Raw genomic sequence first — 27,465 nt, 5'->3', positions numbered from 1 at the left:
CACATGATGTTGGGAGAGCTGGACAGATACATGCAAAAAATTGAAATTTGACCACCACTGACACCATACACAAAAATAAACTCAAGATGGATAAAAGACTTAAATATAAGTCACGACACCATAAAATTCCTAGAGGAGAACGGAGGCAGGAAACTCTCAGATATGTCATGCAGAAGTATTTTCATCAATATGGTACCGAAAGCAAGGGACATAAAGGCAAGAATAAACAAGTGGGACTTCATCAAAAAAAGAAGCTTTTGCATGGCTAAAGAAAACATCAGCAAAGTGCAAAGAGAGTCAACTGTATGTGAAAATATATTTTCCAATGATACCTCAGACATGGGTTTGATCTCCAAAATATATAAAGAACTCCCACATCTCCACTCTAATAAGACAGACAATCCAATAGAAAAAAATGAGCAAAGGACCTGAACAGACACTTTTCCAAGGAGGACATACACAGGGCCCAGAGATATATGAAAGGATCCTCAGCATCAATAACCATCAGAGAAATTCAAATTAAAACTACAGTGAGATACCACTTTACACCAGTCAGAATGACCATCTTAAATAAATCAACAAACTATGGTTGCCTGTGAGGTTGTGGAGAAAAGGGAACCCTAGTAGATTGTTGGTGGGAATGCAGACTGGTGCAGCTACTGTGAAAAACACTATGGAATTTCCTCAGAAAACTAAAAATGGAACTGCCATTTGACCCAGCAATTCCACTGCTAGGATTATACCCTAAGAATCCCAAAACACCAATTCAAAAGAATCTATGTACCTAAATGTTCATAACAGCACAATTTCCAATAGGAAAGTGCTGGAAGCAACTTAAGTGCCCATCAGTAAATGAGTATATCAAAAACCTATGGTACATTTACACAATGGAATACTATACAGCTGAAAGGAAGAAAAAGCTACTACCCTTCGCAACAGCATGGATGATACTGGAGAGCATTATATGATCTTGCGTATAAGTGGAACCTAATCAGCAAAGCAAGAAGGCAAGGAAAATGTGACCCGCAACATTGAAAGAAAGAAGAAACCGACAAGGATGGAAAGAAGGGAGGGAGGAGGGTAGCGGGGATTGGAAGGGGAAGGGTCAGATCAAGGACCAGGTGTGAAGGACAAATGGATGAAGCCAAGGTGGGGAAGGATTGAGGGGGCTAGGTGGGTGTGGGTGGGGCAGGGGAATGATGGGCAGGTAAATGGAGCCAAATGTATGTGAAACTTTTTAAAAAATAAATAAATAAATTTAAAAAAATAAATAAATAAAATGAATGTCTTATTTTATATGTAATAATATTAATTTTTCAAATGTTTTCCATTGATTTCTAAATGATTTTATTGTATAGTACATTGTTCAATCATGATCTAGATGGTTGGAGTTTTTTTTTTTCCTTGTGTTTTTTTGCTTATCTTCGGGGTTTTACATTTTTAGATAATACAACCAGGAATTTCTGGTGTTTATTTCTGTTACAGTTAAAGAAGGAAAATGTAACAAATGTAAAAAAGATAACAAGAAGTGGTATGGACTATAGAAGATTAGTCCAAGCTTGATGTAAGGAAATGAAAAAAACCTATACAAAAATAAAATTGTATTTGATAAAGTGTCAGCTTAAGAGGCAGTGAGAGATCATGTATTGGGAAAAAGTGAGAACATAGGTTACATCTTCACAAATTTACATTATTAAAACTAGAGATCCTCACTGGTGTGGTTCAGTGGATTGAGTGCTGCCTGCAAGCCTAAAAGTAGAACACACATTCCTCTACCAAATAACTTTGCTACTTGATGTGAATAAATGCTAATCACATCTTTATTTGTAATTCTTCTGCACATAGGTCATATGTATGATGTATTAATTGGCACTTTATGTGCTTTAAATCAAATATTTACTAAGCAATGCATTCAATTTGAGTTTTCAGGGAAACATAAAGAGAAATCAAGCAGTATTATTTTTTTTATTTTTTTAAATTTATTGTCTCAAATATATTTCTCCCTCCCGTCCCCCCAACACCTTCCCCTTCCCCCTCATCCACTCCCTCCCTCAATAATTCCCCTTTTGTTCTGTCCATGAAACCTTGCTACATGTTCCCCGACCCTCCCATTCCCTTCCTTATCCCCCGTCCCCCACTCCCTCCATCCCTCTTGTATCTGTTCATTTCTTGTCCTTTCAGGGTTGTTGGTATTATTTTCCTGGCATCTTTGTACGGCTGGCTAGGTTCCGCTTACAGGTGAGATCAAATGGTATTTGTCTTTCGCCCCTTGGCTTATTTCGCTTAGCATAATGCTCTCTAGTTCCATCCATGCTGTCGCGAAGTGAAGTAGTTCATTTTTCTTTCTACTGCGTAGTATTCCATTGTGTAAATGTACCAAAGTTTTTTAATCCAGTCATCTACTGATGGGCATTTAGGTAGCTTCCAACACTTGGCTATTGTAAATTGTGCTGCTATGAACATTGGGGTGCATAGGGTCCTTGGAATTGGCGTTTTGGGAATCTTAGGGTATAGTCCCAGCAGGGAAATCACGGGATCAACAGGCAGTTCCATTTTCAGATTTTTGAGGAAATTCCACACTGCTTTCCTCAGTAGCTGCACCAGTCTTCATTCCCACCATCAGTGTACTAGGGTTCCCTTTTCTCCACAGCCTCGCCAGCACCTGTTGTTTGTGGATCTGTTTATGATAGCCATTCTGACCGGTGTGAGGTGGTAGGTACCTCATGGTTATTTTGACCTGCATTTCTCTGATGGCTAGTGATGCTGAACATCCTTTCAAATGTCTCTGGGCTCTGTATCTCTTCCTTGGAAAAGTGTCCGCCCAGGCCCCTTGCCCATTTTCTGATTGGATCATTTGTCTTCTTGGAGTGGAGTCGAGTGAGCTCTTTATATATATTGGAGATGAAACCTCTATCTAATGTATCATTAGCAAATATATTTTCCCATAGGGTTGGCTTCCATTTGATTTTCCTGGTGTTTTCTTTAGCCGTGCAGAAGCTTCTTATGTTGATGAGGTCCCACTTGCATATTCCTTCCTTTATGTCCCTTGCTTTAGGAGACATATTGGTGAAAAAAATTGCTGCATGGGATATCTGAGAGTTTCCTGCCAATGTTCTCCTCTAGTACTTTGATGGTGTTGCGACTTATATTTAAGTCTTTTATCCATCTTGAGTTTATTTTTGTGTATGGTGTCAGCTGATGACCCAATTTCAATTTTTTGCATGTAGCCATCCATCTCTCCCAACACCATTTATTGAAGAGGCTATTATGGCTCCATTTAATGCTTCTGCCCCCTTTGTCAAATATTAGTTGCCCATATAGTCATGCTCTTATTTCTCGGCTTTCTATTCTGTTCCACTGGTCTATGGGTCTGTTCTTGTGCCAGTACCAGATTCTCTTGAGTATAATTGCTTTGTAGTAGAGTTTGATGTCCGGTATTGTGATCCCTCCTACTTTGTGTTTCTTTCTCAAAATTTCTGTGGCTATTCGGAGTCGTTTATGGTTCCATTTAAATGTTTGAAATGTCTGTTCTATTTCTATGAAATATGTCATTGGTATCTTAATAAAGATCATGTTGAATCTATAAATTGCTTTGGGTACTGTGGACATTTTGAGGCTATTAATTCTTCAAATCCATGAGCATGGTATGTGCTTCCACTTATTTGTGTCTTCCTTCATTTCTTTCTTCAATGTTGTATAGTTTTCTGCACACAGGTCTTTCCCTTCTTGGTAAAATTTCTTCCTAGGTACTTTATTTTTCTTCTTGCTATATCAAATGGTATTGTTTTTCTGATTTCTTCTTCTCTTTCATTCCTGGTGAACAAAAATGCCTTTGATTTCTGAATATTGACTTTGTATCCTGCTGTTTGCGAAATTCACTTATTAGGTTGAGGAGTTTTTTGGTAGAGTCTGTAGGGTTTTCTATGTACACTATCATGCTATATGCAAACAGTGACAGTTTTACTTCCTCCTTTCCTATTTGGATGCCTTTTATTTCTTTTTCTTCTCTGACCACTGTGGCTAGGACATTCAATACGATGTTGAAAAGAAGTGGTGAAAGCAGGCATCCTTGTCAGGTTCCTCAACTTAGTGGGAAAGCTTTCAGATTTTTCTCGTTGATTATGATGTTGGCTGCAGGTTTTTCATATATGGCCTTTATTATGTTGAGGAATGCCCCCTTTATTCCCATTTTTCTGAGTCTTTTGATCAAAAATGGGTGCTGTACCTATCAAATGCTTTTTCTGCATCTATCGAGATGATCATGTGGTTTTTTCCTTTTCTTTTATTTATGTGAAGTATTACTTTTATTTACTTGCATGTATTGAACCATCCATGCATCTCTGGGAAAAGTCTCACTTGATCATGGTGGATAATCTTTTTAATGTATTGCCGGATGCAGTTGGCCAATATTTTGTTGAGGATTTTAGCATCTATGTTCATCAGCGAAATCGGCCTGTAGTTTGGTTGTTTGTAGGGTCTTTATCTGGTTTTGGGATTAGGGTGATGCTGGCCTCATAAAATGTGTCTGTGAGTCTTCCCTCCTCTTGGATTTTTTGGAATAGTCTGAGAAGGACAGGGGTTAGCTCTTCCTGAAATGTTTTGTAAAATTCTCCTGTGAAACCGTCCAGCCCTGGACTTTTGTGTGCTGGGAGTTTCATGATTACTGCTTCATTTTCCCCAGCTGTTATCGGTCTGTTAAAGCTTTCTGTTCCTTCTTCCTTCAGTGTTGGAAGATTGCACTTTTCTAGAAATTTGTCCATTTCATCGAGGTTTTCAAATTTCTTGGCATGCAATTTTTCATAGTAGTTTCTGACAATCCTTTGTATTTCTGTGGTATCAGTTGTTATTTCTCCTCTTTCATTTCTGATATTATGCATTTGGGTCCTCTCCCTTTTTTTCTTGATGAGTCTGCTTAAAGGCTTGTCAATTTTATTTACCTTTTCAAAGAACCAGCTTCTGGATTGGTTGATTCTTTTCATCTCTATGTCATTCAGTTCTGCTCTAACCTTGGCAATTTCCTTCCTTCTCCTTGCTCTTTGATTTATTTGTTGCAGTTTCTCCAGTTCTTGAAGTTGTAGTGTTAGGTCTTTTATTTGAAATGTTTCTATCTTTTTTAGGTAAGCCTGTATTACTATGAACTTCCCTCTCAGGACCACCTTTGCTGTGTCCCATAGGTTTTGGACTGTTGTCTGTCCATTTTCATTTGTTTCCAGAAATTTCTTGATTTCTTCTCTTATCTCATTATTGACCCATTCATTGTTCCATAGTCTACTGTTCAGTCTCCATGAGTTTACATGTTTTTGAAGTTTCTCATTGAAGTTGATTTCCAGGTTCAACCCTTCAAGCCCTTGTGGTCCGATAAAAAGTTAGGTATTATTTCAATTTTCCTGAATTTGCTGAGGTTTGCTTTGTGTCCTATCATGTGGTCTCTCTTTGAAAAACTGCCATGAGCATTTGAAAGGAATGTGTATGTTTCTTATTTGGGATGTAAGGTTCTGTATATGTCAGTTAAATCTATTTGATTCAGTGCATCTTTCAGCTCAACAATATCCTTATTGATGTTTGTTTGGAAGATCTGTCCATTTTTGACAGTTGGGTGTTGAAATCCCCTACTATCAGTGTGTTGCTGTCTATATCTTTTTTGAAGTCGTCCAATAATTTATTTATAAACTTGGGAGCCCCTCTGTTTGGTGCATATGAGCTTATAATACTTATGTCTTCCTTATAGAATCTTCCTTTAAGTATTATAAAGTTCCCCTCTGGGTCTCTTTTTATGGCCTTTGTTTTGAAGTCTATTTTGCCTGAAATTAGTATTGCAACTCCATCTTTCTTCTCTTGCCCTTTTGCTAAGAAAATTTTTTCCATCGTTTTCCTTTCAATTTGTGTAGGTCTTTTGCTCTGAGGTGGGTCTCTTTTAGGAAGCATATGTGTGGGTCATGTTTTCTTATCAATTCAGCTGTCCTGTGTCTTTTGATTGGGGCATTTAGTCCATTTACATTTAGAGTTATTACTGATAGAAACATATTCATTTTTTTCTCTGTGACTGTGTTTCTCTCTTTCTCACTCTTTTCCTTCATCATCTTAAACCAGTCCCTTCAGCATATCTTCTTTTGCTGGTTTCGTGGAGATGTATTCTTTTAGCCTTCTCTTGTCTGGGAAACTTCCTATTTCCCCTTCTCTTTTAATTGAGAGCCTTGCTGCGTAGAGCAGCCTTGGTTGTAAGCCCTTGCTTTTCATGACTTGTAATATTTGTTGCCATTCCCTTGTGGCTTGTAGTGTTTCTGTTCAGAAGTCAGCTCCTAGGTGAATCGGGGCCCCCTTGTATGTTACTCTCTCCTTCTCCCTTGCTGCCTTGAGGATTCTCTTTTTGTCTTTGATAGTTGCCATTTTAATGATGATGTGTCTTGGCGTGGACCTCCTTGGGTCCCGCTTGACGGGGGCCCTCTGTGCCTCCTGGATCCATGAGAGCTTTTCTCTTCTCAAATTGGGAAATTTTTCCATCATTACTTTTTCAAGGAGATTCTCTTTCCCTTGCTCCTCTTCTTCTCTTTCTGGTATCCCTATTAAGCAGATATTATTGCGTTTCAGGTTGTCCTGCATTTCCCCAAATGCCTCTTTATTCTTTTTGAGTCTTTTTTCCATTTCTTGTTCTTTCTGGGAGCTTCTTTCTACCTTGTCCTCCATCTCACTGATTCGATCCTCGGCTTCATCCAGCCTGCTTTGGATTCCTTCTACTGTGATCTTCAATTCAGAAATGGTATTCTTCGTACCCTCTTGTGTCTTCTTGGTAGTTTCTATGTCTTTTCCCAGGTTGATGTAGTTTGTTGTAAGATCCTGATAATTTCTCTGCAGTTTCTGAAACTTATCTTTGAGCTGGCTGAGCTCATTGAGCTTCCTTAGTGCCATTGTTTTGAATTCAATATCGGATAGTTTCCTTGCCTCTATTTCATTTAGCTCTCTCTGTGGTGATTCCCCTTTTCCACTCATTTTGAGGGAACTTCTTTTTCTTCCCATTTTTGTGAGAGTCTGTTAAGTAATTTATTTAATTATTTACTTATTTTTGCTTCTGCTTCGATTGATCTGTCTAGATTTCCTGACTTTTTGGATTAAACTTCTATGGTAGTAGGCAAGTCTTTTTTATTTATTTACTTTTTTCCCCTTTACTTTTCTCTCTGGACCTGTCTCTGATGATGTCCGTTGTTGACCCTATATGGCCTTGGGTCTTTTTTTAGCTTTCCAGTAGTCTACTGTCTCTGTCTGACTCCTGCTTGGAGCAGCTCTGTGACCCAGTCCACCAGCGATCCACTATTTCTGTGGATTGCTCTGCACTCTCACACGGGCTCCTGGAGCGTGCTCCCTGCCCTCCAGGATCTCCCGCCCCCCTGGGCTCGCGTGTCCTTGCCCCAGCTCAGGGGACTTATTTGTGACCTCACGTACTCATCTGTTCCCCCAGGCCCACCAGCACCCCGGCTCTGGTCAGCTTAGGGTCTTCCGTTGTGTGCTTTCTCCGCTTTTGGCTCTTTGGGTGCATTATTTGCCCTCGCTAAATGGAGACTATGCAAATGGGAGGAAGTCACCTCCAGGACTCTGGGTAATCTTGTCTCCAGTCTGTCCTCCAGGGACTCTGGGCAGCTCTGTGACCCTTTCGCCTGGGATCCACTATTTCTGCAGACCACTTCACACTCAGGGGCCCATGTGGGTCGGTTTATGCCTACCCCTGCCAATCTGCGCACTCCGTTGCAGGCCACATTGGCAGCAATTTGGGGGAGGCCTTGCCAGCCTGTGTGGGTCCACACACACATTCATCAACCCTCGCCAGCCACTTGGCATGAGTGTACGTGCCTGCACTGGGTGGTTTTGGGCTGTCCATTGTGTGCTTTTCAGCTTTTGGCTCTTTGGGGGTGTGGTTTGTTCCCGCACAGTGGAGACTATGGAAAGGAGAAGGAGTCCAGACTCCCCGGTTCCTCCTCTGGTTCTTTCCCCAACACCTCTGTCTCCAGTCTCTCCTCAGGGGTCTCTGGGCAGTTCTATGACCCCTTCAGTCATGGATCCACTATTTTTGCAGACCATGTTGTAATTGAGGGATGTCTGGCTTGTCTGCGCCCCGCTTCTGCCTCTTTGGGGGCTCTTCCTCCAGCACGAAAATGGAGACTACCAAATGGGGAGGGAGTCGAGATCCCTGGTTCCTCCTCCTGTTCTTTCCCCAAAGCCTCTGTCTCTAGTCTCTCCTCAAGGCTCTCTATGCAGCTGTGTGACCCCTTTGGCCAGGGATCCTCTATTTCTTCCTGCTTGTCTGCACTTAGCCCCAAGCTCACATGCACACATGCTGTGTGCGGAGCGCACAAAAGGCAGGTTAATTGATTCCCTCATGCCTGAGGGAGATGGTAGCTGCAGGGTGGGAAGTGAGTTATCACCCGGGCTCCACCAGCCACTGTCTCAGTTCTCTTCACAAAGTTTTCCTCACTAATCTTTTCCCAGGCACCAGCCCACTCTGCTGCAGCCTCTACCCAGAGATTAAGGAGGGCGGCTGCCACTGCAAATGTTTGCTTTGGCGCTTTAAATGTCTCTTTGCATCCCCAGGTGCCGGTCTCTGGCAAAGAGCACCCCTAAGCTTTTCGGGGTTGCATTTTGTCTGTGCGTTTTCCTGGTTTCAGCTGCTGTAGTCTATGTGTCCCTGTTTATGGTTCAGACCCTGTTCTTCTCAGGGGGATCCAACTGGCCATTTCAATTCCCTCTGACGCTGGTGCCTGTGGGCGCCCAGCCCACCCTCTCGAGCCTCCACCACACTTCTCACCCATTAGGATTGTGAGAGTTGATTCCTCTGTCTGTCTGCAGCTCCGAGGCTCCTCTCCCTCTATCATTCCATTGTTTTACAGGTGATTTCTCCACTATTTAGTTGCAATTCCAGTTTGGTCTTGGGAGGATGTCAGCGTGACTCCCATTCAGTTCTCTGTCATCGTAGCTCCTAAGAATCAGCAGTATTATTTCTTAAATGCTTATAATCTAATGAAGGACAAACCAAATTTTAATATGTATTTACAAGACATTATTTATTTTGCATTTAAGACAGGCATGAAAGAAAGTATAAAATTAAGAAGAGGGAATTACCATTTCAAGGAGACATCAAATTACTTTATTATTAATGATGATTCATATTTCTAGTTAGTTCTGAAGTACATATACAGGCATACCTTGAATTTATTATGGTTCAGTTCCAGATTACTGCAATAAAGTGAGTATTACACTAAAGTGAGTAGCAAATTTTTTTTGTTTCCTAGTACATAGAAAGTTCTATTTTTACTACACTGTAGTTTATTAACTATGTAACATCATTACATCTAAAAAACAATGTACATACATTAATTAAAATACTTTGTTGGTAAAAATGCTAAAATCATCTGAGCTTTCAGTGAGTCATAGCCTTTTTGGTGGTGGAGGATTTTCTTTGATATTGATGAACCCTGATTTATCAGGGTGGTGGTTGTTGAAGTTGGGGTGGCTGTGGCAATATCTTAAAATAAGACAACAAAATTTGTAGCACCAATTGGCTTCTTTTTACAAATGACTTCTCTGAAGAATTTGATGTTATTTTATAGCGTTTTACCCAAAGTAAAACCTCTTTGAAACTTAGAGTTTATCTTCTCAAACCCTGCTGCTACTTTATTAACTAATTTATGTAATATGTTAAACCTTGTGTTGTATTTCAACAATCTTCACAGCAAGTTCATCAGGAGTAGATTCCATCTCAAGAAACCACTCTCTTTGCTCATTCATAAGAAGCCCCTCCTCATCCAATAAAGTTTTATCATAAGACTGTAAAAATTTAGTCAAATCTTCAGACTCCACTTCTAATTCTAGTTCTCTTGCCATTTTCACTACATCTGCAATTAATTTCCTCCACTGAACTATTAAAACACTCAAAGCCGTCCATGAGGTCAGAATCGTCTTTCTCCAAACTTCTGTGAATGTTGATATTTTGACCTCTTCCTGTGAATTTCAAATGTTCTTAATGGCATCTAGAGTTAGGAATCCTTTCCAAGCAGTTTCCATTGACTTTACCAAGATCCATTAGAGGAATCATATAATCTTATGACATTTGTAGCCTTAAGAAATGTATTAATCAAGTAAGAAATGTTGTAAGCAAGTAAGACTTGAAAAGTTGAAAGTAATATTGCTCCCTGGTCCATGAGCTACAGAATGGATGTAGTATTAGCAGGCATGAAAACAACATTAAACTCATTGTACATCTCCATCAGAGCTAAGGAATGACCAGATGCATTGCCAACTAGTAGTAATATTTGGAAAGGAATTGCCAACCAGTAGTAATATTTGGAAAGGAATTTTTTATCTGAGCAATAATTTTCAACATTGGGTTTTAAAAATTCAGTAAACCACGTTGTAAACATGGAATGTTATCCAGGCTTTGTTGTTTCATTAATACAGAATAGGCAGAGTGGATTGAGTATCTTTCTCAAGGTTTCTAGGATTTGGGGGATAGTAAATGAGCATTGTCTTCAACTTAAAGTAACCAGCTTCATTTGTTCCTAACAAGAGATTCAGCCTGTCCTTTGGAGCTTTGAAGCCAGGAACTGACTTCTCCTCTCTAGCTATGAAAGTCATAGATGGTATCTTTTCCCAATATAAAGCTGTTTTCTCTGCATTGAAAATCTGTTGTTTAGTGTAATGACATTCATCATCTTAGCTAGATTTTCTGGATAACTTACTGCAGGTTCTCCATTAACACTTGCAACTTCACCTTGTATTTTATGTTATGGATATGTTTTCTTTTCTTAAGCCTAATGAACCAACTTCTGCTAGCTTTCAACTTTTCTTCTGTAGCTTCCTCATCTCTCTCAGCCTTCACAGAATTGGAGAGAGTAAGGGCCCTGCTCTGTATTAGGCATTAGATTAAGGGAATGTGGTTGCTGGTTTGATTTTCTATCCTGACCTCTAAAACTTTCTCCACATCAGCAATAGGAATGCTTTGTTTTCTTATTATTTGTGTGTTTACTGGAGTAGCACTTTTAATTTCCATCAAGAACTTTTCTTTTTATTCACAACTTAGTAAGTTGGTGCAAAAGACCTAGTTTCAGGCCTCCTCTCCAATTTCAACATGCTTTCCTCACTGAGCTTTATCATTTCTAGCTTTTGACTTAAAGTGGGAGATATGTGGCTTTCCTTTTACTTGAATACTTAGAGGCCATTGTAAGGTTATTAATTGGCCTAATTTCAATTTCTTGTGTCTCGGTGAATTGGGAAACCTAAGGAGAAGTAGAGAGGAGGAGGAGTGGCCAGTCCATGGACCAGTCAGAACACATACATTTATCAATTAAGTGTGTTGTCTTACATGGGTATGGTTCATGGTGCCCCAATATAATTACAATAGTAATAGTAGCATCAATGATCAATGATCACAGATCACCATAAGAAATATACTAATAATAAAAATTGAAATATTGCAATAATTATCAAAATGTGACACAGACATGAAATGAGCAAATACTGTTGGAAAAATGGCACCAATAGACTTTCCAGACATAGTGTTGCCATAATCTTCAATTTGTAAAAAATGTAATATCTACAATGTACAATAAGCTGAAGCACAATAAAAGCAGGTATGCCTCTTTATCCAATGTATATGTTTGGATTCCATTTTCATTAATATACAAAGAAAAGTTTTAGATGACTGGTTTGCAAATGTGTGTGTGTGTGTGTGTGTGTGTGTGTGTGTACGTATTTTTCCTTCCTCTGTAGGTTATAATTTTTTTCAAGGTTGAGGATTCCATTCTTTTATATCCACACAAACACACATATTTATAAACACATCATATCCTGCCTGTACTATATTTTTCTTATCATTAGTGCAGAACATAAATATTTAAATAATGCACAACATAATAGGAAACCATCATAAGAACCTGAATAGATGTATGATGAGGTAAAAAGGAACTGTTTGTTTCATTATGCTATAGCATAGGCCCAAGGCAAATAAAGCCAGAAAAGAAGTTGTAACCAAGTAATTTGGTAACCAGAGTATGAACAAAGTGTATAGATGTGATAACATGACAAGGAAAAGGGCTTGTTAAAGGATAAAGCAGTAGCAGCCTGGGTTATGTTTTGGATGTGTGGGAATAAATGGAAAATGATCCTGCCACTGCATGCCATGCTTGATTTCAGGAGAAATAAATATTCCTTTCCCAATGATAAAGAAAAAGATAAGTTATATTTTTGCCCCATCAACATTGAACACAATAACTTCAGTAATTAGACAGGTTTGAAACTCTGATTTTTGTCTGTAAAATCATACACACACATACACACATAAAACTTGGAAGGAAATCAATGAGACCAGTTATACTAACACTGAATATTATTTTTTTCTTTTTTTTTAAGTCCTCACCCAAAGACTTTTTTTCTTTCATTGCTTATAGAGAGAAAAGAAGGGAGAGAAACATCAATGTGAAAGAGAAGAATTGATTGATTGCCTCCCACACCTGGACGGGACCTGTCCAGACCCAGGATTACCCATGCCCAAGACTTGATATGGGAGCAAATGGTTAGGGGAAGATGCTCCAACTAACTGAGCCACAGTAGCCAGCATCAATACTGAATATTCTTAAAGTGGAAGTGTTTTACTTTGTTTATACATTGACTCATTAAATAAAAATTTCCTTAATACTAATTTATCAGACACTGCTGTAAGCACTGAAGATGTAAAGCTGAATAATATATAGCCCCTGACCACAACAGGCTCTAAAAAATTTTGATCGAGAAACTGTTTTTTATTTTTCTATTACTAGTTTATTTGTTCAGATATAATAAACATAATCAACTGCCTATGCAGTGAGAAAATTAAAGTGTACTTTAATAAGGCACAGAAACTTTCCATTTAATGAGAAGGTCCGCTAGTACTTGAGTTTGATAGGTTAAAATTAAGACACATGAGTTTATACAGGCAAAGTGAAACATAATAAGTTTGATGGCAGGCATTAGACTGGCTGGTTTCTTTTTATTTTTCCTTTTTATTATTATTATTATTATTATTATTATTTTAATTTTATTTTAATTTATTTTTTCAAATACATTTGTTTCTGCCTACCCCCCACCACTTTCCCTTGCCCCCTCCCTCCTTCCCTCCCTCAGCTCTTCCCCTTTGGTTTTGTCCATGAGTCCTTGCTATATGTTCCTTGACTTTCCCCTTCCCTTCCTTTTCCCCGCCCCCTCCCTCCTTCCCTCTTCTCTGTTGATTTCTTTTCCTTTCAGTGTTGCTGGTCTTATTTTCCTTTCATCTTTGTATTGTTAGTTAGGTTCCACTTATAGGTGAGATCATATAGTATTTGTCTTTCACCCCCTGGTTTCTTGATATGAACCCAATGAAAGGATTCCACTGAAAAACCAAGACTTTGCCTTATAACCCCTGATGCTGAGAACATGGAAAAATTGCTAGTGAATACTAGGCCTCTAAGCGCAGACCGTAGCTGCAATATCCATTTACTTAAGCATAAGTCAAAGTGCCCCAGTTTCTCAGCCTTTCAATGGTTTCCATGTGGTGGTACAATAATAGTCCATTTTTTCACATGCTAAGCAGAAGAAATATTATGTGAAATCCCCTTCACAATTCATTTTTTAAATGACATGACTACTGAGCTATCAGTTTGAATTCTTGTTTTGGGAAAAGTAGGAGACTATTTCCTTCAGCAGTTTTCACTGATAGAATTTAATGTGACAATGTGATTCCTAAATGGCTCAATGATGCCAATTAAGCCTTCTTTTAAATGGGGAATACAAATGATGAATGCAAAATTTCTACAAGCAAAATGATTTGGAGTATAAGTTGCTCTTGGAGACTGAAATAGATTCTAGCAAAATAGAAAGATAATTGTCTTTTCATCATGCTCATATCCTGTTGCTACTATTTAAATATGAAACATTACATTACTAATTTAATGCTTTAGCACTAATGATTCATTGATAGAGAGATAGCATATAATCCAAATACATGTCAAAATTCCAGGGGGATATGTAAAAATTCTTTTGTTATCCAATATTTATTTTCAAAACAGGAGACTCAAAATACTGAGCATTAGTATTACTTGGAAAATTCCAAAAGAATTTCAGAGAATCAGTTTTCATTTCAATAAACAGTTTATGTTTTGTACAGCAGCATTTCCAGCTACATATGCTTAATCAAACACATGTAGAAAGTTGAAAGCCAAGATTTTTATTTGGAAAGAAATCATAATTTTGATTTTATGTGATGTGCATAGATCCCAAGATTTTCAGGCCTTCAAATTATTTTTTAACCTCATTAAGATTTTTAACTTAAATTTATTGGAGTGAAATTGGTTAATAAAAAGACAAGTACCATATGACTTCACTCATGTGGAATCCAATGAACAAAATAAAGTAACAAACAAAACAGAAACAGGCTCAGATACAGAGAACAGGCTGGCAGCTGTCAAACAGGATGTGGTTTACAGGGTGGGCTGAAAAAGGTTAAGGGATTTAGCTTCCCCCATCTCCCAGGAAAAAACACTCATAGACACAATCAAAAGTATGGTGATTTCCAAAGGGAAAGGGGGGAAAAAAACCTAGAAGAAGGAAAAGGGAGAATAAATGGTGATGGAAGGAGACTTGACTTGGGGTGGTGAACACACAATACAATATATAGGCCTTCAAATCTTGATATAATAAAAAGAGCTTCACCTAAGAAAGAACTATCTGTCATTTTAAGTCTAAAGACATTTTTGATTACCTGATTTTTACCTATAAACAAAAGAAAGGCCTCTATCATTATATTTTTTTATTTATTCCTGTGATGTTTTGAGTTTCTAATAAACAGATTTTACTTTTTTCAAATGTATACTATTAATTTTTTGCTATTATAATTTTAATTTTTATATTTATATTAACACTGCTGGTAGTACATAGAACACAGTTAGATTTTTTATATTGACTTCATATCTAAAGCATTTGTTAAATTCAGTAATTACTACTAGGAATATTTTTCTTGGCAGGTTCCTTAGGATTTTCTACATAGCCAAAACTGCCATGAAGATAAGAACACATTTGCTTCTTTCTTTCTAATTTATGTGACTGGAATTTTTTAGTGCACTTTTCATTAGAAGTGCTGAAGGTGAATATCCTCGCACTGTTCTCAATCATAGGTGGAAAACATGAAATGTTTTAGATTTGAGTTTAGGATTACTTTTAGGTTTACCATAGATACAGTTTATCATTTTGAAGAAGTTTCCTTCAACTTCTATTTTGCTCAAAGATTGTTTTTAAATCATGAGAGAGCACTGATATTTGTCTCATACATTTTTTGCATCCAATGACATGAACATCTGATTTCTTTCCCTTATTCTGTTTATGTGGTCAAGTATATTGATTGTCTTTTCAATGTTGGGCCAAAGTTGAAATCATGAGATAAATACCACCTGAACAAAATAAATTATCAATTTACATATTGCTGAATCTGATTTGTTGATATTTTAAGTTAATTTTATATCTATATTCATAAGGGATATTGGTTTATAATTTTCTTTCCTCGTAATATTTTTCTTAGCTTTTGTATATGTGTTGTTATACTTTCCTCATACGAAAAGCTTATGGAGTGTTCCTTCTGTGCCTGAAATTTGCTTTGTGAGAAGAATTTAATTCCAAATTAGACTGTCAGCTATTTGGGGGGACAATTTTATTAAGTTATATCTGCAAAGAAAATTGTCCACTTTTTCACTAGCTATTTATGGTCTTAACAACCATTGCAAGGTTAGAAATCAGTGCTTTACATTGTTGGTTTTTGTGGTTTTGTTTTAAATAGATATTTTCTAGCGTACCATATTCATTGCTTTTTCTTTACTATATTGGGGGGGGTCATGTTATAGTCCTTGTCCCAACTATTAGAATTGATAACATAACAATCTATATCAAATTAACACTAAGTCAATGTCATTAATATAGAAAACGTTGGTCCTGTATACCTACATTACCTTACTAGCATTGCTTATTTTAGCAAGGATTTATAAGCAAGGATTGCAGTGATTGTTTAGAGTCTTCTGAGGTTCTTTCTTGAGCAACATCTTTTAGAGTCCCAATAATATGTCAGAGACTCTCAAGCTTTTTTGGACATGTCATTTCCCAAGTTTTTCTTATAAGGTTTTTAGCTACTTCTTCTTCTTCTTTTTTTTTTTTTTTTTGCCCTAACTGAGGTACATATATTTGATTTTAAATAATTTCTTCTACATGATTTTGACTAACACCCCAAGGAATATTTTTTTAACTTTCATGCGAGGTCAAATGAAGACAGCCTTGTTAATGGGGTCTTCCAGGGAACAAGATACATCAAATAATGACAATTTTTGGGGAATGAGGATTTGAAACTAACTCCAATTCTGTTCTGACCCCTTCAGTAGCTGCCAAATTCCTGGTTTTCACTATGATTATGTGTTGTTGGTTTCAAGGCTATTATGGCTCAATGATGATGTGGAGGGGAGTAAGAATTGAGCAAGTTTAAAGGCCACAGAGCTGGCAGTTCTTACTGAGATTCAGATTATTTTCTAGAGTAAATGCTTTCTCGGTTGTTTCTTTGTCTTCCCATTATTTGTGAGACTCTTCTTTTTTGCTTCTGCTTCTTAAGTTGATCTGTCTTGATTTCCTGACTTTGTGGTGTGAACTTCTATGGTTGGAGACCGCTGTTTTTACATTCTGGATCTGCCTCTGATGATGTCAGATATTGTCCCTGTCTGATCTTAGGTAGTCTGTTCGAGACTTCCAGTAATCTACTGTTTGTGGCTGTCTCCTTCAGCTGTTAATTTAGTCACTCTGCACTCAGCAGGCTGCCTTAGATAACTCAGGGCAGGGCGGAGTCCCTCCTGGGGGCGGGGTTATTGGGTCTTCTCACGTTGCAGCTGTATGGAGGAGGAGTCAGCACTGGGATCCCACCTGCTACTCTCTCAATTCTCTCCCCAAAGGCTCCATCCTCAATCTCTCCTCAAGTGTTCCCAGACCTCTCTGCGTCCCCTTTAGCCAGGGATCCTCTATCAGTGGCTGCCATTCTGCACTCAGCAGGTGGCTTAGACAGCACAGGGTGGAGTGGAATCTCACCTGGGGGCAGGGCTATTGGGTCCTTTGACATTGGTGCCACTCAGGGGGAGTGGTTTCTGTCTGAGCAAAATGGCTGCTGCCATATGGGGGATGAGACAGCACCAAGATCCCACCGGTTACTCTTTCAGTTCTCTCCCCAAAGCCTCCTTCTCCAGTTTCTCTTCAGGCGTCTCTAGCCCACTCTCTCCCTTCCTTTGCCAGAGACCAGGGTAAGTGGCTGCAAATAAAAATTTATGAGTTGGCCCTTTAAAAGGCTCTTTCGGTCTCCAGCTCCCTATATCTTGCAGAAAGCAACCCTGTGTCTTTTTGCAGCTGGCTGTTTTCTGTATACTTTTTGGGCTCTGGTGCTGTAGGCTAGAGATCCCCACTTTTGGTTTAGACCCCGCTCTTCTCAGGAGGATCCTATTGGCTGTTTCAATATCCTTGTGGTGCTGCAGCCTGTTGGCACCCTGCCCACCTTCTCAAGTCTGTACCGTACTCCTTACCAGCTAGATTCCACTGAAGCTGATTCTTCTGTCTCCGAGGTTACAAGGCTCCTCTCTCACTATTGTTCAGTTGTTTGTTCCAGGAGATTTCTCCACACTTTAGTTGTTATTCCAGGTTGTTCCTGGGAGGAGGTAAATGTGACTTCTACTCACTCTTCCGACATCTTGATTCCCCGCAGAATATTTTTTTTATTGTGTCTGAAGCTCTGTTATTTAGGTGCGCGCACACACACACACACACACACACACACACACACACACATATATATATATATATGATTGTTATGACTCCTTGATTACTTGATACTTCTACAATTATCACTAGTAATTTATCACACTCCATCTTGATATTCCCTTTTCTTGATATTAGTATAGCCACATAGGTTTTCTTATGTTTCATGTCTGCATAATTTATCAACCCTCTTTTTGAGATTTCATGTGGCTTTTAAAATAACATCTATTTTTATAAACAGCATAGAGTTGGATCTTGCTTTTTTTTTTATCCATACCTACAGTCAGTTCCTTCTAAGTTGGTTGTTTCACCCATTTATAGTCACTGTAATTATTGATATGGTTACTTAAGACCTATTGCTTGGTATTTGTCTTGTATGTTTTGTGTATTCCTTCTTCCCATCTTCTTTTGAATAAATGGAATTTTTTTTGGTATTTAATTTTATTTCTCTTACTGACTTTTAAGGTCTAACATATTTTTAATAGTAATTCTGGAAATTAGAATACATATATTTAATTTGTGTTCATCTATCCTCAAATATCAGATGATGTAACAATCTTCCAAAAGTATAACTTCATTTACCCATATCAAGAGTTTCAGACTTCTTTTTCCCTATATATTTTCTGTATATGTTATGCACCCCATAGTACATCATTATTATTTTTGAATTTTTTTATTTTTGTTCAAGTACAGTTGTCCCCATTTTGCTCATTATTCTCTCCTGCCCTCCCCCCACCCATTGGCTTTTAACTCTAGATCTACAGAGGAACTTGACAATACATTACATAGCCCACTATAGATGCATAAGTGATGATAGATAGGTGGATGATAGGAAGATAAATGAAAGATAGATGTAGATAAATTACATGTATTTTGTTAGCAGTTTAACAAAAATGTGCCTAAGTGTGATATTCTTTGAGTTTTATCTCCGTGGAATTCACCGATTGATATTAGATATGTTGGGTCTGTCAATTATAAAAAATCTTAGTCATTATCTTTATAATTTTTTTTGCTCCATTTCCTCCTTTCTCCTTTTAGCTCCCATTACATGTTAGAGCATTTAATATTGCCACATGTCTCAGATGTCAGGCGTTTTGTTTCCTCTCTGTGTTCAGAATTATGTTAAATTTCTATTGATTTTCTTAAAATTCACTGACATTTTATTCTTCCTTGTTGGCACTGTTATTAGGATTACTGAATGAAATTTCAATTCCAATACTGTGTTTTTTAAATTTTCACTTAATTATTTTATATAGTTTGTATTTTTCTGCCTAACTCCACATTTCTTTAAACATGTATGTCACCTTTTCCTGTACACACTTTTACATACTTATCATTGTTATTTTAAAAATTTTCTCTGCTAATTCTAGCAATGGAGTGACTATGTGTCATCTAATATTGTTTGATTTTTCTCTAGATTTTGAGTCATGTGATTCCATTTCTTTGCATGTTTCATATTATTTTATTTTATGCCAAGTATTGTGGGTACAAAAAAAAAAAACTGCAGACACTGAATTATATTATATTTATCCTAAAAAAAAAGCACACTTTTTCTTGTGTGAAGCAATAAGATGGTAGTCTGAATTCATCTAAGCTATGACTGAATTGGATCTGGGATTGTGGCACCTTTAATTAAATTCAACTCTCCACAGATTTCAAATATTCTCAAAACTTTTATGCTTTTATCTTCACTATTACTTCAGTATTTTTCTTGCTTTAAACCTAGCTTCCTGCTTCCTGAAAAATGAGTATACATACCTTGTTTTTAAACTAATTTAACAGCTATTCATCTCAATCATGAATTCTATTTAATCTTCATATCTACCCTGTCTCTCTGCCTTGGGAGAGCTTTCCACTCTGCTTTTCTAACACTAGCCTTTAGAAGGCCACAACAGCTGCACTCAGAGAAACCCACATTTGCCTCATAGGGGGTCTTTCTCAGTCCTCTTACCTTGTCTCTAATACTTAGAATGTGCCACCCATGATTTCAAGAAAGAACACAAGAAAAATTTTTGCATATAAGTGTAATTAGTTTTTTAACTTATATTTTATTGATTATACTATTATAGCCATCATAATTTTCCCCTTTTGCCCCCTTCTACCCAGCACTAACCACTCCATTAGGCAACCTCTACATCATTGTTCATGTCCATGGGTCATGTGTATAAGGTCTTTGGCTACTACATTTCATGTACTGTATTTTACATCCCCATGGCTCTTCTTTAACTATCAACTTGTACTTCTTAACTCCTTCACTTTTTGATCCATTCCTTGACTCCTACCTCCCACTGGGCAGCCATCAAAACACTCTCTGTATCCATCATTCTGCCTCTGTTCTTCTTGTTGGCTTACTTTGTTTCATACATTGAACTGTTGATAAATATGTATTATAAGGATGCTCAAGGAAATTAGTGAGGACCTCGACATCATAAATAAGATGCACTCAGAAATGAAGGATATGTTAACTGAAATAAAGAGGAGAAAAAAAGATGGCAGAGGAGTGAATAGGAGTCATGCGGAACTCCTCCCAAGACCAAACTGGAATTGAGACTAAATAGTAGAGAAATAACCTGGAAAATGATGGAACGATAGAGGGAGAGGAGCCTTGGAGCTGCGGACAGACAGTGGAATCAACTTTCACACATCCTAATGGGTGAGAAGTGCAGTGGAGGTTCTTGAGAGTGGGCTGGGTTCCCACGGGCATCAGCACCAAAGGGATATTGAAACAGCCAGTTGGATCCCCCTGAGAAGAACAGGGTCTTAACCATAAACAGAGAACCCTAGACTACAGCAGCTGAAACCAGGAAAATGCACAGACAAAATGCAACTCCGAAAAGCTTAGGGGCACTCTCTACCAGAGACAGGAGGCTGGAGATGCAAACAGACATTTAAAGGGCAAACACAAAACTTGGCAGTGGCATCCTCCTTCCTTGATCTCTGGGTAGACACGGAAGGAGAGTGGGCTGGTGCCTGAGGAAAGATTAGCAAGGAAAACTTTGTGAAGAGAACAGAGATGGTGGCCAGCAGAGTCCCCGTCATAACTCACCTCCCACTCTGCAGCTACCACCTCACCCAGGCATAAGAGAATCAATTAACCTGCCTTTTGCGTGTTCCTCACATAGCTTGTACACATGTGGACTAGGGGATGAGTGCAGACTGGCTGGAAGAAATAGAGGCTCCCTGGCCAAAGGAGACACACAGCTGCATAGAGACCCTTGAGGAGAGACTGGAGACTGAGGGGTTGAGGAAAGAATTGGAGGATTATCTGAGATCCCCGGAGCAGGGTCCCTCCCCATTTGCACAGGCAGGCTGCACCCCCAAACAGGCAGAAGCAGGCTCAGGAGCCAGAAGGTATGCAATTACAAAACGGTCCACAGAAATAGTGAATCCCTAGCTGAAGGGGTCACAGAGCTGCAGAGAGACCCTTGGGGAGAGCCTGGAGACAGGATTAACCAAAGAGTCACAGAGATGACTTCTTCCTATTTCCATAGTCTCCATTTTGCGTGGGCAGGACACGCCCCCAGAGAGCCAAAAGCAGGGAAAGCACATAATAGAATATTCTAAACTGACCAGTGGTGGGGCTCATGCCAAGCGACAGGCGAATGCCTAAGGTCTGGCAAGTACACAGGCCGGGCTGGGGTAAGAGCGCCCGCCCAACTGGACCACAGGCAAGCCCGGGACTTTGGGGAATCCTGCCCAGGCTGGCGAGCATGCTCAAGGAGCTGGCATGAGAGTGCAGAGTGATCGGGAGAAATAGTGGGTATCTGGCCGAAGGAGTCACAGAGCTGCCAAAGCAGGAGTCACACAGACAGCAGATTCATGGAAGACTCAAACAAACCAAACAAGGTCAGATAAGGTCAACAACTGACAACATCAGAGACAGACCCAGAAAGAAAAGTAAAAGGAAAATAAATAAATAAATAAATAAATAAATAAATAAAAATACCCAACTACTACCATAGAAGTTTAATCGACAAACTCAGGAAATCTAGACGGATCAATCAAAGCAGAAGCAAAAATAAATAAATAATCAAATAAAAAAAATAGACTCTCACAAAAATGGGAAGAAAAAGAAGTTTCCCTCAAAGGAGGGGAAAGAAGGAATCCCCACAGAGAGAGCTAAATTAAAGAGAGGCAAGGGAATGATCAGAAATTGAATTTAAAACAATGGCTTTAAGGAAGCTCAATGAGCTCAGCCAGCTCAAAGATAACTATGAGAAACTGCAGAGAAACTATCAGAATCATACGTCAAACTATATCAACCTGGAAAAGGACATAGAAACTATCAAGAAGACACAACAGGATATGAAGAATACCATTTTTTAATTGAAGAACACAGAAGAAGGAATCCAAAGCAGGCTAGATGAAGCTGAGGATCAAATCAGCGAGATGGAGGATAAGGCTACCAGAAAGAAAAAGAAATGGAAAAAAGACTCAGAAAGCGTGAAGAGGCATTGGGGGAAATGCAGGACAACCTGAAACGCAATAATATCCGCATAATAGGGATACCAGAAGGAGAAGAAGAGGAAGAAGTGATATAGAACCTCTTTGAAAAAGTAATGATGGGAAAATTTGCCAATTTGAGGAGAGAAAAGGTCTCATGGATCCAGGAAGCACAGAGGGCCCCATAAAAGAGGGACCTAAGGCTACCTACTCCAAGACATATCATCATTAAAATGGCAAATATCAAACACAAAGAGAAAATCCTAAAGGCTGCAATGGAGAACCAGGTATTAACATACAAGGGAGCCCCGACACGGCAGGGAGCTGACTTCTCAAAGAAACACTACAAGTCAGAAGGGAATGACAAGAAATATTCCAAGTAATGAAGCAAAGGCCTACAACCAAGGTTGCTCTACCCAGCAAGGCTCTCAATTAAAATAGAAAGGGAAAAAAGGAGTTTCCCAGACAAAGGAAGGCTAAAAGACTACGTCTCCACCAAACCAGCAATAGAAGATATACTAAAGGGACTGGTTTAAGAAAATGAAGAAAAAGAGTGAGAAAAAGAAAAAAACAAAGGTACAAAGACAGGAAATGAATAGGTTCCTATCAGTAATAACTCTCAGTGTAAATGGACTAAATGCCCCAATCAAAAGAGACAGGAGAGCTGAATGGATAAGAAAACTTGACCTACACATATGCTGCCTATAAGAGACCCACCTCAGAGAAAAAGACCTACACAGATTGAAAGTAGAGAGACAGAAAAAATATATTCCAGGCAAATGGGCAAGAGAAGGAGGCAGAGTAAGCGATATTTATATCAGACAAAATAGATTTCAAAACAAAGGCCATAAAAAGAGACCCAGAGGGGCACTTTGTAATACTTAAAGGAAAAATCTATCAAGAAGACATAAACATTGTACATTTATATGCACCCAACATAGGAGTACCCTAATATATAAGGAAAATCTTGGAAGACTTCAAAAAAGATATAGACAGCAACATACTGACAGTAGGGGATTTTAACACTCCACTGTGAAAACTGAACAGATCTTCCAAACAAAACATCAACAAGGATATTGTGGAGCTGAATGATGCACTGAATCAAATAGACTTAACTGACATATATAGAACCTTACATCCCAAAGAAGAAAAATACACATTCTCTTCAAATGCTCATGGCAGTTTTTCTAAGATAGACCACATGATAGGACACAAAGCAAACCTCAGCAAATTCAGAAAAATTGAAATAATACCAATCTTATTCTTGGACCAAAAGGGATTGAAGCTGGAAATCAAACTCTAAGAGAAATTTCAAAAACTTGAAAACTCATAGAGATGAACAGAAAGCTATTAAACAATGAATGGGTCAATAATGAAATAAAAGAAGAAACCAAAAAATTTCTGGAAACAATTGAAAATGAACATACAAGGGTCCAAAACCTATGGGACACAGCAAAGGCAGTCCTGAGAGGGAAGTCATAGCAATCAATGTTTCAAATAAAAGCTCTAATGCTACAACTTCAAGAACTGGAGAAACAACAACAAATAAATCCCAGAGCAAGTACAAGGAAGGGAATAATCAAGACCAGAGCAGATCTGAATGGCATAGAGATGAAAAGAACAATTCAAAGGATCAACCAATCCAGAAGCTGGTTCTTTGAAAAGGTAAATAAAATCTACTAACTTTTAAGAAGATTCATCAAGAAAAAAAGGGAGAGGACCCAAATTAATAATATCAGAAATGAAAGAGGAGAAATAACAACTGATACCACAAAAATACAAAGGATTGTCAGAAACTACTATGTACAATTATATGCCAAGAAATTGGAAAACCTAGATAAAATGGACAAATTTCTGGAGTAGCATAATCTTCCAACACTGAAGGAGGAAGAAAAAAGAAAGCTTGAACAGACCGATAACAGCTGGGGAAATCGAAGCAGTCATCAAGAAACTCCTGGCACACAAAAGCCCAGGGCCTTTTGGTTTCCCAGGAGAATTTTTCAAAACATTTAAGGAACACTAGTACATTGTTGGTGTGAATGTAGACTGGTTCAGCCATTGTGTAAATCAGTGTGGAATTTCCTCAAAAAGCTGAAAATGGAACTGCCTGTTGATCCAGTGATTCCCCTCCTGGGACTATACACTAGGAATCGCAAAACTCCCATTTAGAAGAACCTATGCACCCCAATGTTCATAGCAGCACAATTTACAATAGCCAGGTTTGAAAGCAACCTACATGCCCTTCAGTAGATGATTGGGTGAAAAAATTATGGTACATTTCACAATAGAATACTGAGCACCAGAAAGAAAAAAAGAACTACTACACTTCGCGGCAGCGTGGGTGGAACTGGAGTCCATTATGCTAAGCGAAAGTAGCCAGGGGTCGAAAGACAAATACCATATGATCTCACCTATAAGGGGAACCTAACCAACAAGGCAAAGATGCAGGGAAAATAAGACCTGCAACACTGAAAGGAAAAGAAACCAACAGAGAGAAGAGGGAAGGAGGGAGGGGTGGGGGGGGGCAAGGCAGGGAAGGGGCAAGTCAAGGAACATATAGCAAGGACTCATGGACAAAACCAAAGTGGATAAGGATTGAGGAAGGGAGAGGGGGCGGGGTGCAGGGGAATTTGGTGGGGGGAAGTCAGAGACAAATATATTTAGAAAAGGAAATAAATTAATTAAGAAAAAGAAATAAATATAAAGAAAATAAAATAATAAAAAATAAAATAAAGAAGAAATACAGAACAATTTACAGGAAACAACTGTAAAATGGATGAAGCTGAGAATCAAATCAATGATTTGGAATGTAATAAAGCAAGAAAAAGCAATTATAACAACAAGAATAAAAAAGAATAAAAAAATACAGATAGTATAAGCAGCCTCTGAGACAACTTCAATTGTTCCAACATCTACATTATAGGGGTGCCAGAAGAAGAAGAGAGAGCAGGAAATTGAAAATGTACTTGAAAAAATAATGAAAGAACACTTCCCTAATTTGGTGAAGGAAATAAACGTGCAAGTTCAGGAAGTACAGAGTCCCAAATAAGATGAACCCAAAGAGGCCCACTCCAAGACACGTCATAATTGAAATGCTAAATATTAAAGGTAAAGAGATAATCTTAAAAGCAACAAGAGAAAAGAAATCAGTTGCCTATTGGAGAGTTCCCATAAGACTGTCAGCTGATTTCTCAAAAGAAACTTTGTAGGCTAGAAGGTATTGGCAAGAAATATTCAAAGTCATGAAAAGCAGGGACCTACAGCCAAGATTGCTCTACCCAGCAAAGCTATCATTTAGAATTGAAGGGCAGATAAAGAGTTCCATAGACAAGAAAAAGCTAAAGAAATTCAAACCATTATTATATAGAATGTTAAAGAGACTTATTTAAGAAAAAGAAGAACAACAAAACTATGTAAGTAGTTTTTTGATTGAAGCTGTTCTGGATTCTTATCTCTTACTCTAAGCCATCTGCAGTGATTCATTCTTTTTCCTGTGGTTTCCCCAGGGTTTTAAGCATTAATAACATACATCTCTACTAAGAAAAGATTACACTTTTCTGGAATTTAATGCTTCATTTGTATAAATCTCTCTCTCTCTCTTTCTCTCTCTCTCTCTTTCTCTCTCCCCACTCCCCAACCTATCTTCCTAGAAACAGATATAGATACACGCACATACACAAACAGAGAGAGAGAGAGAGAGTGCTTATATGTTTATTCAGCTTTTTCTCATTGTTGGGGTAGGAATAATGGTCTTGTAAACTTCTACATCAAAACTGGGTGCTGAAGTCAGGTTACTATTATATTTTATTTTTTTTAATTATAGGTGACATACAATATTATATTAGTTTCAGGTATACAACATAGTGATTAGACATTTATATACTTCATGAAGTGATCACCACAATATGTCTAGTACCCATCTGCCACCATGCATAGTTATTCCAATATTATTATTATTAAATATGTTCTATTATTATTAAATGTTTCCCTATTATTATTAAATATGTTCTCATGGTATGCATTTTTGTTTTCAATAACTTGACTTAATATTACATTAAAAATTCATAACCACTTTTACACTATTTATTTGGATTTAACTTCTAACATATATTGTTTATACAATATATCACAATTTTTATTTTCTTTGTTTTTATCATTAAAGTGTTTTATGTACAGAACACTTGCATATCTAAAAATGGCTTTTGTTTCTGTCAGGTTAAGGAAATCTTGGTTGGTATAGTGAACTAAGATCTTGTTCCTTTTTCAACAATGCTGACTAGCAACATTTTTAATCTACAAACTCACGTATTTCTATATTAAAATATATTGATACTCTTCTATTCATTCATTTTTCTCTTGAATAAAACATATAGTACCTATAAGCTACGTCTGTTCAAATCTTAGATTTCCAACTCAAAATCTCTGACCCTGGAAATTATGTTTAAAATCTCATTGCTTTAGTTTTATTATTTATAAAATAAAGATGATAATAATAATATGTGATTCATACTGTGTTCTGTTTTGTTTTCACCTTCAAATTAGTTAATGCATATATATCCCTTAAGAAGACTACCTGGCAAATTTCAAGTGCTCAGTGAATTTTATATAACTCTCTAGACCTGTTACTATTTGCAAATTAGGTCTCCTGGATCTTTCTCCTAAATGTCTTAATTTTTCCTGTATAATTCCTTCTCTTCATGTTTTTGATCTGTATACTTTCCCCCTTGACCTTCCAGATCAATAAATAATGTTTCAGCTAAGATTGTATATTAAATTTCAAAAATTAAGAATCAGGGTATACCACCAATTTACACCATATACAAAAATAAACTCTAAATGGATAAAAGACTTATATATAAATTGTGAAACCATGAAAGTCCTAGAGGAAAACAGAGGTAAGAAAATTTCAGATATACCATGCAGCAATATTTTCACCAATATGGTCCACAGAGCAAGGCACATAAAGGAAAGAATACACGAATGAGACTACATCAAACTAAAATTTTCTGTGTGGCTTAAGAAAACATCAACAAAATGGAAAGGGAACCAACTGTATGGGAAAATATATTTGCCAGGGATAACTAGGACAAAGGTTTGATATTAAAAATATATAAAAAACTCATATAACTCTACATCAGGAAGACAAGCAAACCAATAATAAAATGGGCAAAGGACCTGAACAGACACTTCTCCATGGAG

Source organism: Pteronotus mesoamericanus, unplaced genomic scaffold (assembly GCF_021234165.1).
Source record: "Pteronotus mesoamericanus isolate MK-2021 breed Mesoamerican mustached bat unplaced genomic scaffold, CSHL_Meso_final contig_58, whole genome shotgun sequence".
NCBI lineage: Eukaryota > Metazoa > Chordata > Mammalia > Chiroptera > Mormoopidae > Pteronotus > Pteronotus mesoamericanus.
The sequence above is the reverse complement of the archived record's forward strand: the minus strand, read 5'-3'. Positions refer to the sequence as shown.